This window comes from Mastigoproctus giganteus, chromosome 6 (assembly GCF_048544385.1).
Source record: "Mastigoproctus giganteus isolate SK-2022 chromosome 6, ASM4854438v1, whole genome shotgun sequence".
Lineage (NCBI taxonomy): Eukaryota > Metazoa > Arthropoda > Arachnida > Uropygi > Thelyphonidae > Mastigoproctus > Mastigoproctus giganteus.
In genome coordinates, this window is record NC_143580.1 from 205,860,675 (window position 1) to 205,873,015 (window position 12,341).

Sequence of the window (12,341 nt, forward strand, 5' to 3'; positions counted from 1 at the left end):
GGAACTTGAACTTATGTTGGTCATTCATACAGTAGTAGAACCTTTCTTGATTTATTGGATGACTGCTTTCTGCATCAGCATGTTAGAGAGGTCACAAGAAAAAGTGATACCTTCTGATTTGATTATCAGCAGTGACTCTTCTGCATTAAGAAGTTCCAAATAAAGGAACCATAAAGCAGCAGTGATTATAACACACTGATGTTGTTGAATTTACTTACAGATACAACTATTGTCAATTGTAAAGGGAAGGGAATTTGCCTTTGTAAAGGTGACTACAATGGTCTCATATAGTTTTTAAATTATTTTCGGTGGAACCAAGGGATGTGTTAGCAACTGCATTTCTAAATGCAATGCATTCAGGGAAGTAAATCGTAGAAGCTACTAAACTTTATAATAGCTAATAGATATTGTTCAAGGTTTAGACCTGAATAGATGTCAGATGAAATAGCCTAATTAGAGAAAATAAAAGTACTTAGGATGATCCTTAACTATCCAAGGACACAAAAATCTAAGTAATGATAAATTAGCCTGCAGTCAAGTCACTCAGGATTAGGCAAGCTAAAAGAGATTATGCTAAGTCTTTGGTAGGAAAGCAAAATAAAGTAGCAAAGAATTCTTTGATTATGTTAACATTATAAGGAAAGGGATGACCACATTGGCCCACTGGATATGAATGGCATAACTATATATGATTACTGCTCAGGTTGCTGGAAAACTGAATAAATATTCTGTATCTATGTTCACACACGAAGAAGTTTTTAAGAATGAGGATACCAAAAATATACCGAGAGCTAAATGATTTTAATTAGTATTACCCATAAAGTACAACCTATGGCAAGGAAGCCATAGGTTGTACTGACCAAAAAAAAAATTAGATGAGAAAATAGACATTTTATCTTCTTCCCTCCTTGTGTAGGTAACTATTTAGTTGATCTTTGAATTTCTTCAAACTGTCAGCCTCAACTACCTGTGAAGGTAACATGTTCCAGTAATCAACTTGCTGACTAAAAGAAAACTTGCTACAATTTAGTCTAAACCTCTTCCCCTGTATTTTGAATTTATGGCCCTCAGTTTTTGAATTCTTTGTAATGGTAAAATTTCACCTTCATTCATTCTACTGACCCCTTTCAGAGATTTATAAATCTCAGTTAGGTCCAATCTAAGGGACTTCAGTGAGGTTTAGTTGCCAAACTCTGCAGCCCACATAATCGAGGTCTTTCCTTATTTGGTTGCTCTTTTGCCAATCTCACCATGTGAGTTACCTGTCTTTGGTATCTTTCAAAAAGCCCAATGTTTTTTTTATCAGATGAGATCTCCATACTTGGACACAGTATTCCAAGTGCACTCTTACAGGTATTCCAAGTGTCTTCCTCAGTAAGAACATCTTTTTGTGGTCCAACTAATCTTGTTGCTCTTTTCTGCACCCTTTGCAACAGATCTTTCTTTTTTGGAAAATGATATTTCCAAACCCTGTATGTAGTATTTCAGTTGTGGACTAACCATTGCTTTATACTATGGGATAATAATTTTTGTCCCTGCTGGCAAAGTTTTTGAATATCATTGACAGAACCACATGAACTGTTCTATCAATAATATTAGGTAAGTTATCCCTAGGTCTTCTCCCTTATTAACTACCTTGAGTTTGGTGCTACCCAAATTAAAACAGCCTAACCTAGTTTGAATGTATAAAAATCTTAATCCACTGTAAGCACTTCTGGACATTCATGTTTTTCTGATGTGATCGTAGAGATCATATGTGTCAAATCTTTGGTAATTCTGTTATCTGTGATGAAGTAGCAATGACAGCAATCACCGATGGAGTGGTAGAAACATTCTACAAAATGTATGATTTTCATCCGTATGTAATTTCCAACTGGAAATAAAAATATATTTAGATCTCATGTATGTTAAAAGTGCCTCACTTCTCTTTTAATAATTAATATTTCTCCACAGCCATCTATTTTGGTTATGTCTCGTACAAACTTTTCATTCACACACCACTAGATACAGAAATAATTTTTTCCTACAGTTGTTCCTAATTAAGTTGTTAATATCCCTTGTAAAAATATTTGTAAAGAATTCAATATCTCATACATTTTTGCACATTTTTTTAAAAAACCAAAACAGTTTATGAAGCTAGTTTCATTAAATATATAATCTGAATTTTTTAAAATTTATTTGAATTTTTCATTTGTATAGGTGTATACAGCTGTTATCAAACCTGGTTTTAGCAACCTCAGAAATAACCAAAACTTTGCTTTAGTGTCAGTTATTTGAGAATGTGTAAAAATTTCTTCAATAGTTTGTTGGTGTTATTTCAGATAGTGATCTACTATATAGTGTGCAGATACTGAATTTTATTTATTTTTTATGGGAACCCCAAACCTGAAAGGTATTAATAATTGCTCATGATATTTATTGAAATGTAACTCGTCAGCAAACAATTTATGATAAAACATACATTATGAAAAATATAGGCATACACAGACTTTTCTACATATCACTGACTTTAACTTTGTGAAATCATCATACAGAACCCTTTTAGCTAACAGTAATGCCAATTCACTTTGGTAGATTTCTCAGTGGAAGAATTCTCCTTGATTCAAGTTTTTTACCCTACTCTATATACTGAAGTGCTTGGGATACCCAGAAATTTTGCCTTTAATTAAATAATTCACAAACTCATTTGTCAAAATTGAGTTCTACTAATTTGCTGTAAATATTCATTATAATGTCTATAATTCAATATGTCACTCCTTTGCTGCCAAGTTTTTCTTTAGTAAGCATAGAATGCCATTATACTGTAACTTCTCTTCGAATTAAAAATATCTCAGTGACAGAAACACAGAACACTGGCATTATAAATTACAGTTATAATGTCAAAAATATTTTAGTCCTATCAATAACCGAGTTTGATTGTATATATATTCTAGTACATGCATAGGGTACAGAAATTACTTAGGAATATGAATAAGTCAAGTGGAAATCCAAGATTTTTTGCTAAAAGTGATAGTGGAGAGCAAAATCAACCTGTTCCTTCTTTTGGCTAAACTTTATAAAGATGTTCAAAGGTTTTCTTCCAGTCAGAACACCAACAGATTTCAGTATTGCAGTTAAATTTGTATATAAGAGATATTTGTATTTAAAATAAAAAAATATTGGGTATAAATGAATCTATGCAAAACACAGATTTATATTTATTGTTTTTTAAATTTGCACTTGTGTCTTACTCACAAAGAAGCATATTTTGTTTTCTTAGCATAGTTATTTAAATAGTAATTATGGACCTATTAGTTTAACTTCTGTTCCAGGGAAAATAATGGAGTCACTGGTTAAAGAAGCATTGTAGGATCATCTAGACAAGACTGCAATAATAATTCAGACACAGCATGGGTCTGTTAAGGGGAAGCCTTGTCTAACCAATATGATTGGTGGTGTCCCACAGGGTTCAGTGTTGAGCGCATTGTTGTTTTGTATATTTATCAATGATATTGATGAAGGTATATCAAGCTTAATGTCAAAGTCTGCAGATGATACAAAGGTTAGAAGTGTTGTTAATAACAGTATTGACAGTATGCTACTGCAACAGGATCTAGAAAATTTGGGAAGATGGGCTGAGAAGTAGCAACTGAAGTTTAACATTGACAAATCCAAAGTACTGCATATGGGTAGCAGTAATCCCAGAGAAATGTACCAACTCTGTGGTGTTACACTCAGTGGAGTAGTGGAGAATGAAAGAGACCTGGGGGTAATTGTGCAGTCAGATAGGAAGTTTTCTGAGCAGTGCAGACAGGCTGCCAGAGCAGGTCATGAGGTCTTGTTTTTACTAGCAGGGATAAGGAGGTGATTATCCCCTTGTATAAGGCAATGGGTCAGGCCACACCTTGAGTACTGCATACAGGTCTGGAAGCCTCATTTTAGGAAGGATGTAGAGTTGCTAGAATGAGTAGAGAAAAGGGTGCAGAACTTAAGCCTTTGTTCCCCTCACCAGCAAACTGGTGAGGGGAACAGAGGCTTAAGTTGTGCAAATTGCAGCATCTGGAGACGGCATCTGCAAGGTGATCTGATTGAGGTGTATAAGGCCTTGAATGGATTGAGCAGTCTTAGAGCTGATGGGATTCTTCCTCTTGCACAGATTACAAACCTGAGGGGGCAGAAAATGAAATTGAGGAAAGATACTTGTCGAATAGATGTTCAGAAATTTGCTTTTAGCCAACAGGTAGTTGACTGCTGGAATGAACTCCCATCTGTTGTTGTGGAAGTTGATAGCTTAAATAATTCAAGAAGTGAACAAACTTTTTTGAATAATTGGGGAAAATGGGAAGTTTTTTTTGTTTTTTTTTTGGCTGATGCTGTATAAGCTTTCTTTCTTGAATCATATGCCTCTACTAATGTTAAAATGCTAATGCTAATTTCTGTGAAAAATTAAAATTTTTTGCCAAAAAGGCAGCAAAAGAAAGTGTGGAAGTTTGTTTTCAACCAGCAGGTGGTTGATCGTTGGTACAAATTTTCATTTGTCATTGTGGAAGTGGGTAGTTTAGATAAATTCAAGTAACAACTAGACAAACTATTGGAGGGGATACACAGCTGATATGGCAAGTTTTTTTTTGGTTATGGTGTATAAGATTACTACCTTGCATCATTTGCCACTACTAATACTAAGATTGAAATTTAGACTGTGACAGAATCGTCCCTATAGAACAGAGAAGTAATCTATTCACGTCTTTTGCAGATGATCAGGTTGTTAATTCGAGAAGTACACAAGATCTAAAACAAATGATGGAAAATTTAAAGGACTACTGAGAGAGAGAGAGAGAGAGAGAGAGAGAGAGAGAGAGAGAGAGAGTATTAAGAAATAAACATTCAAATAACTATGATCAATAATACAGGAAGATGACATATGCAGAAGATTTAATTAATAGAATTAATATAACTAGGGCAGCAAGTAGGATTTTAAATTCAGTGGTTTGGAATAAAGGTATCTCTAAAAACTTCAAAAAATTATATTATTTTATTGGATGTGGAGTATAAAAACAAAAATGGACAAGGTTAGAAATGAAGAATTTAAGAATAAAGGAAATAAAAGATCTGGTTAATGACAGAATTTAAAAAAAAAATAGTTTACATGTTAAGAGAATGGGCAGTGGGGCGAGATAAAAGTACTCAAATCTCCCCCACAAAGAAGGAGATCAAGAAAAAAAAAAAGGTTAATAGTATGAGGGGTAATGAATAAAATAATCAGATCTGATGTATACAAATAATGCTAAACAGATGCAGGACTGGTGCTTAGAATATCATACATCTGGAGGCTGCATCTAAAAAAAAAAAAAAAGGTTGGAATTCTAGATAAGGCTCAAAGAAGGAAAATTAGGTTTACTAGTCAATAGATTAAAAAATAACACAAGGAAGAACTTATTAGGTGAACTGCAAAGCTTGGCGGCTAGACATCTTGGGGGGGGGGAGGTTGAACCACAGTGGGTTGTATAAGGCTCTGAATAAAATTTGTACATTTCTGCAGCAAGAAAATCTTTGGGTGAGTGGAGAGGTTTTATTATTATTATTTATTTATTTTTTTTTTTGACAGATGTAGAAATAGTTTGCTTCCTTTAGCTATTCTAACACAATAATGCAAATGATGGAGGATATCTTCTTTAACACATGCATTATAAGCTATCTTCAGTATAATCAAAAATAAAATAAAACATTTTTAAAATGAATACACAATGACTACAAACAAGCCATTAAGCAAGCATTTTTATTCTAAACAAATTTTATTCTGTACGTTTTTTTTTTTAATGTTTTACTGTTATGACTCCAGCAGATTAAATAAGTTACTGTTCTACATGGTGAATGCAATAACATTGTAATAAAAAAAATAATAAATACTGTAGGTAATAATAATACTGCAGTTAAAAATTAATAATACTGTATTTTAAAAAAATAGAAATAGAAATACTGCACATACTTACCGTATTTCTCCATGTATAAGACGCACCTTAATTTTGGGGCCCGAAATTTGAAAAAAAAAATGTATTACATAAACTTATTGAACTCAAGTTTTATTCATCATAAAATTCATACAACTCATCACTGTTCAAAATTCCCATCCATTAGCTTGTCCTCATCTGTGTCTGATGACGAATCACTGTCTTCATATATTGCCTCGTCCTCAGTTCCAGCTATGGCATTTGAAATGCCACACTTCTTAAATGACTTGACAACGATCTCAATCTTGATATTATCCCAGGATCTTTTCACCCAGGTACAAACTTCTCCTATAATTGGTTTTTTCACTCTTCCTGCTGGTGTCAAATTGTCCCCAGAAGGTTCCATTTGTCTCTCATGGCAGCTTTGAAGAGTTTAATGCTGACATCAAGTGGTTGGAGCTGGGATGTCAAGCCTCCAGGTATGACAGCAAGTTTTGTTTTTTGCTCTGCAGCAATCTTCTTTGTATTTTTTGTTATGTGTGCCCTGAACTGATCAAGCACCAATAGGGCAGGTTTGCGTAAGAGCCCACCTGGTCTCCTGCTCCAAACTTTCTCAAACCAGATCTTCATCCCATCCTGATTGATCCAACCCTTGTCATGAACATGGACAACCACTCCTCGAGGAATGTCTTCTTTTGGCATTGTTTTGCGTTTGAAAATCAGCATAGGAGGCAGCTTGGTTCCATCAGCACAATAAGCTAGAACAACTGTATAATGGCTCTTTTCGTGTCCACTTGTCTTCACAGTTAGTTTTCACCCCCTTCTTATCAACAGTTCTGTTACTTGGGACATCAAATTGAAAGGGGACTTCGTCCTTATTTGCAATCTGTCCCAACTCAAACTGATGTGTCTTCCGACATTGAATGACAAAATGATGAAATTCAAGGACCTTCTGCTCATAGCTTTCAGGCATCTTTTGGGCAAGTCTGGTGCATGTACGAATGCTTAGTCCATTCCGTTTCATGAACCTGAAGCACCAATTGTGTCCTCCTTTGAAATCAGTAACTTCTTTTTCATCAGCAATTCTTCTTGCCTCATGCTGAACCATCTTTGTGAACACAGGAATTCCAATTGCCCTTTGCTCCACAATCCATATCTTCAATTCCCTCTCTAAATCAGGCCATTTTGCTGACTTGCCTCTCATGGCCTTCTGCCATGGCATTTTCAGTAGGGTTTCTTCTTCCCGTAGCCAGTCTCGGATTGTTTTCTCAGTTGGAGGAGGACCAAACTTACGTTCAGCAGCACAATTTCCATTCACTTTTGCAAACTGGATCAATTAACTTGAATTCAGCACTGTACGAAAATCTTTTCTGAGCCATTTCTGGGCAGAACGTGGAAAAACATAACCTAATATACTGGTAACAAGTGCGAAACAATGAGTGCAAAGACAACAAGCGCGAAAAAGCGGGAAATGCAAGTAAAAAAAAAAAATCTACAACCACTGTATAAGACGCACCCAGTTTTTAGACCCAAAATTTTTCGAAAAAAAGGTGCGTCTTATACATGGGGAAATACAGTAATTAAATTTTCAATTTCTTAATGAATAATTAATGAATGAGCTAATTCAAAGAAACCAATTTATAGTACAGTGCTCTAAACAAGTAACAGGGAATGTCTGAGTTACGCGATCAAAGCCTTGCATGTACAACAACAATAAGAGCAATGCCACATGGTCATGGTCCATGTAAATTTTCATGAGTTCATCACGTAAATAGAGAAATTAGGATGATAAATCAAACTATCAACACATAACAAGAATAAGTTTATCGACATTCAATAATGCAGTTCTTTTCAGAAAGATGCAATTGTTAAACCAAAAAATTATAGTATTATATACCATACACTTTGTTCGTCAAACTTGAAACACAGCTTAGCACTGCTTAGTATAGTATAATATACTATACAATACTGAGGAAGTCAAAGAGTGGTGCTATCTTAAATCCCTTTCAAAATAGAGAAAAGCAGAGCTGTGTAAAATAACGAAGTCACAATATCAAGTTTTAACTTTAAAAAACAGAAGGAACAAAACAAAAATACACAGCTCCATGCCTTAGAAGAAAAAGCTTCCCTCCAACAGGTCATGCTATTAATGCTCTCCTGGAACTTGTCACATAGGGCAAAAACTCACATCTCAGAAATATGTTTTCACAAAAAATAACATAAGGCAAGGTCAGTTCTGCAATAGATTACTGAACTTTTTTTTTATTTTTTATAGATTACTTCTTTGTGCTACGAACAGGACAATCAAGCTTCATAATATGGTATAATTACAGAGAAAACATGAAATGTGCCAATAAAAAAAATCTAATAGCACGCAAATGTTCATCACTTCATGCAGATTTTATATCATGCCATTAGCAGTTTTTACTATTCTAAATGTAATTTCATAGTCTAGAAAATGGATGCCATATGTTGCTTTTTACAGAAATTTATGCTGTAACTAAAGTATAGATAATATTTTGAGTATAGATAGTATAGTACTAAGGTATAGATAATATAATGATATTTTATGCTGTAACTAAACTATTTTGTGTGGCATACTAAAGTATGCCACACAAAATAACTAAAATATGCCTGACAAGTATGCAATGTTGATTCCATTCACATAGATAAATGCTTGTTTTTGTGAGCTATCCATATGTAATCACTGTTCCATATATGTACACATTTGCATCTCTGGTTCAGTGAGGTGGGAAAGAAATTTCTCTACCTGAGCACTTATCCAAGATTAATTACTTAATAATTAATCTCAAATAAAAATTACAAATATTGTTTATAAAAAATTTCCTCTAACTGAACATACTGCAGAAGAGAATACAGTAGTGGTTTCCAAGCATTTTGTAATGGCAATTGTCTTAGTTTAGAAATATTTTAATTTTCACTTTGAATAAATGGCTTTGTTAACATGAACATTTATGTCCCCCTCCAACTGGGGTGACAGTGTCCCATATCACTACAGTACCTTGGACCAATATAAGAGGTACTATTGATGTTTACCTTTGCCACATTGCTGTAAAATTAGTGTTTTGCCAAAAATTATTTTGCATCATCTCAGGAGACATGATTACATCTATGGTACACATATCGAAGCTGATATAATGAAGCACAATATACTGAGAATGCACTGTGTCTGTTATATAATCACAAGATTGAGCTGGCAGAAGTCCTGGGGTAATGTACTGTACATGGTTACTATAAATCATTGCTTGATCAATGTGTAAGCTGCTACAACATGCAGGGCTCACTGTTAAGTAAGTATAATTCAAAGTACTTACTTAATGAGTAAGGGCTATCAAAGAGTACAAAAAGGAAACTTTTCATTACACATGCCATTGCTAAACTTTCATACTATAATCTGTTAAGTCTGAGTAACAGTAAAATAAACAGTTTTGTATATGTTGATTGACAAGCATTGTTATACAAGTTATGATAGCAAGAGAGACAACAAATAGATTAACTAGTCACAAGTATTTTCATTTACAATCTATACTTTGACTCCTGCCCTGAGGATCTTTCATAGCAGATATGGCTAACAATAAAAGCTTAAATTTCATTGCTGGCAACAGATAGCAACTAATAAAGAATAACATGAACAACGTTTTAAAAATCATTGCCTCGATTGGAAGGTGGGATATTTATCAGCCTGAAGGTGGAAGAGGAAGGGGGTCCAGGGTGGATTCCTCTTCATCAAAAGTAACTTCAGGCTGAGGAAGAAGCAGAAAGATGGGCATATAAGTGATTTCCTTTTTTTTGAAGAAAAATGAAATGAGTTTGAAGTCTGAAGAGGTTTATCCAGGAGGATTAACCTGGATAATCAGAATATTTAAAATTCAGAAACAGAGACACTCCACTTCTGATATTTGAAATGTAAGCATTTTTTTATTTGATTGAATCATTACAACCAATTCAGCAGATATACAAGGAAAGGGCACCATACCTCGGGTAAACCTCAGCAAAAAAAAAAAAAAAAAAAGAAAAAAGTAATTCAATCAGATTCCCCATTTTTCTGCTATCAACATCCACCCAAACTGCTGCAAGTTCTCACATAGGAAAATCCACAAAAGATCGTCTACAGAGTCGCCCACTCAAAAACAAAGCAATTACTGTAAAAATAGACTTGGCACCATTCAACTCAGATACAGACTAGCAGCCTTTCCAGACCCCAAACACAGGCCAAGAGGAGAGCACACCTCTAGGTTATATGTCCACTGGACATTGTCAGTGCCTTGTTTCTGTTTACTGTCTAGTGGCTGCTGCTTCTGTTACTGGTGCATCTGTTTCTTATTATTCTTATTATTTTTTATATAAATATGCAATTTAAAATTTTACTGTTGGCTATTCCCACTGTTAAGGACTATCAGAATGGAATTTTGTTTGTTTTTATTTTCTTATACCAAAGGCAACTAAGGCTGTGAGGTGTCACTATACTGTGTATTCTATTGTTAGTTTGAATGTTTAACTCAGTCACAGCATGAAAAAAGCATATAAAAATTCCTCTCGAGAGGATTCCCCCACCCCAGGCAGGGCCTTTTCTGCATGGTGCGGAAATGCAGCAATCATAATCACTGTGATACTCACAAAAATCAGGGTTGGGTCAAAACGTATAGTTTCAAAACAATAACCTCGCATGAAGGTTTGTCTGACTTTGTGAACAACTTTATCTGTCTTCCATAGTCTCGAAAAATGAGATTCAATTTAATTAACATGCATCACTACAGATAAAGGAAGGAAAGCTACTCAAAATATCAAGGGTTTAGTGTCAGACAACATTAACTACAAAATCATTTTGTTATTAAACATAAAAAAGTCATTTGACATTTTCTTGGTTTACCAGAAATGTGCTTATTGACTAAGCTAACTTGTAAACTACTAGAAAAATACATTTCTATGAAATGATATGCATTGTTATTTGTATAAAGTTAAACTAAAGTTATCTAAAAATAAAATTGCAATTTTGTAGTTAACATTATCTGACACTAAGCCCTCGATATCTAATACTGGAAGAGAGAGAACCAGGAAATAACACAATATAACAATATAAACTGAAGATGAACAACACACTGCAAAAGATTAGTAATATTTTCTTTATAATTTTTTTTTCTGCATAATTTCCTGTTAATTACCCTTCATATACATGCCTTTCAAAGATAAAGATGAATATTAAGAGAATAAGAATGGTCTGGCACTGATACTATCAAAATAGTATCAGGTGCTGATACTATATTTTGCTTATTATAAAATATTCCACTTACTCTCGAAATATCTAATTCTTGAAAGAAGTTAATATGAAAATAATATATAAAATAAATTTAGAATAAGGACACCTGTAGTGGGCAAGCACAAAGAAACCAAATATAATAAAAAAAGCAAAGGAACTAGAAGTATAAGAAAATAGGCAATTTCCTGTTTATCATCCTTTTGATATTAAACACTTTAATAGATGTTCTTTTGAGTAACTTTTAAGTGCTATTAATGACTAAAACCCTATTTATTTTATCTTTTTCTTTTTCTTCTGGGCTTCTTCTAATGCCAAAAGCACCCCAAAGGGTGCTTTTGGCATTAGAAGGTATCAGATTGGGAGGGAATTGACTATGTTCTGATTTTTGATGAAAGGATAACTCAACAATTTTGCTGTATTATTCTCTATTTATAATTCAGCAGTTTTATGCTCACTTACTATAGGTATCTTAATTCTAATTCTTATTTGACTATTATATTACGTTTCCTTATTTATTAAATATTATGACTCTCAAGCAATTATCAGTGCAAAAAGCTTTCCACTTGATTCTCATTATTTTGGTCTATCTTTAATTCGTATAATTTCCTAGTTATCTGCCTTCCACTATATAGCAATGCCTTGATTTAGGTTAATTCACAGGACTAACCACCATATTTTGCATGTAAACGTACACTGGGAAGTCATTATATATATATATATATATATATATGAGTATGATATAAGCAATACAAAACATTACAGAACATTGAATTCAACTTTTAGTAAATATAATTCAACAAATAGTAAATATAATATTTATATTTACTATTTGCTATATTACCAAGCATAAACAAAACTATTTATGTTTATATAACTATAAACTATTTATTTATGATATTTTTGTTAATAATAATAGTTTTGTTTAGACATTTTGATAGGTGTTCTACATTTTTATTTTAACAAAATTAAAATTTAACAAATATTAATTAAAATATAATTAACCATTCCTAATAAGTTGAACCTGTTTACTTAATTTTGAAGTTGAAATGATTTTCCACTGACGATGAGAAAGCAATGATTTGCCACAGGAAGGCTAGATAAACCTTTTCTTCTAGCTTAGGTTATAATAATGTAAC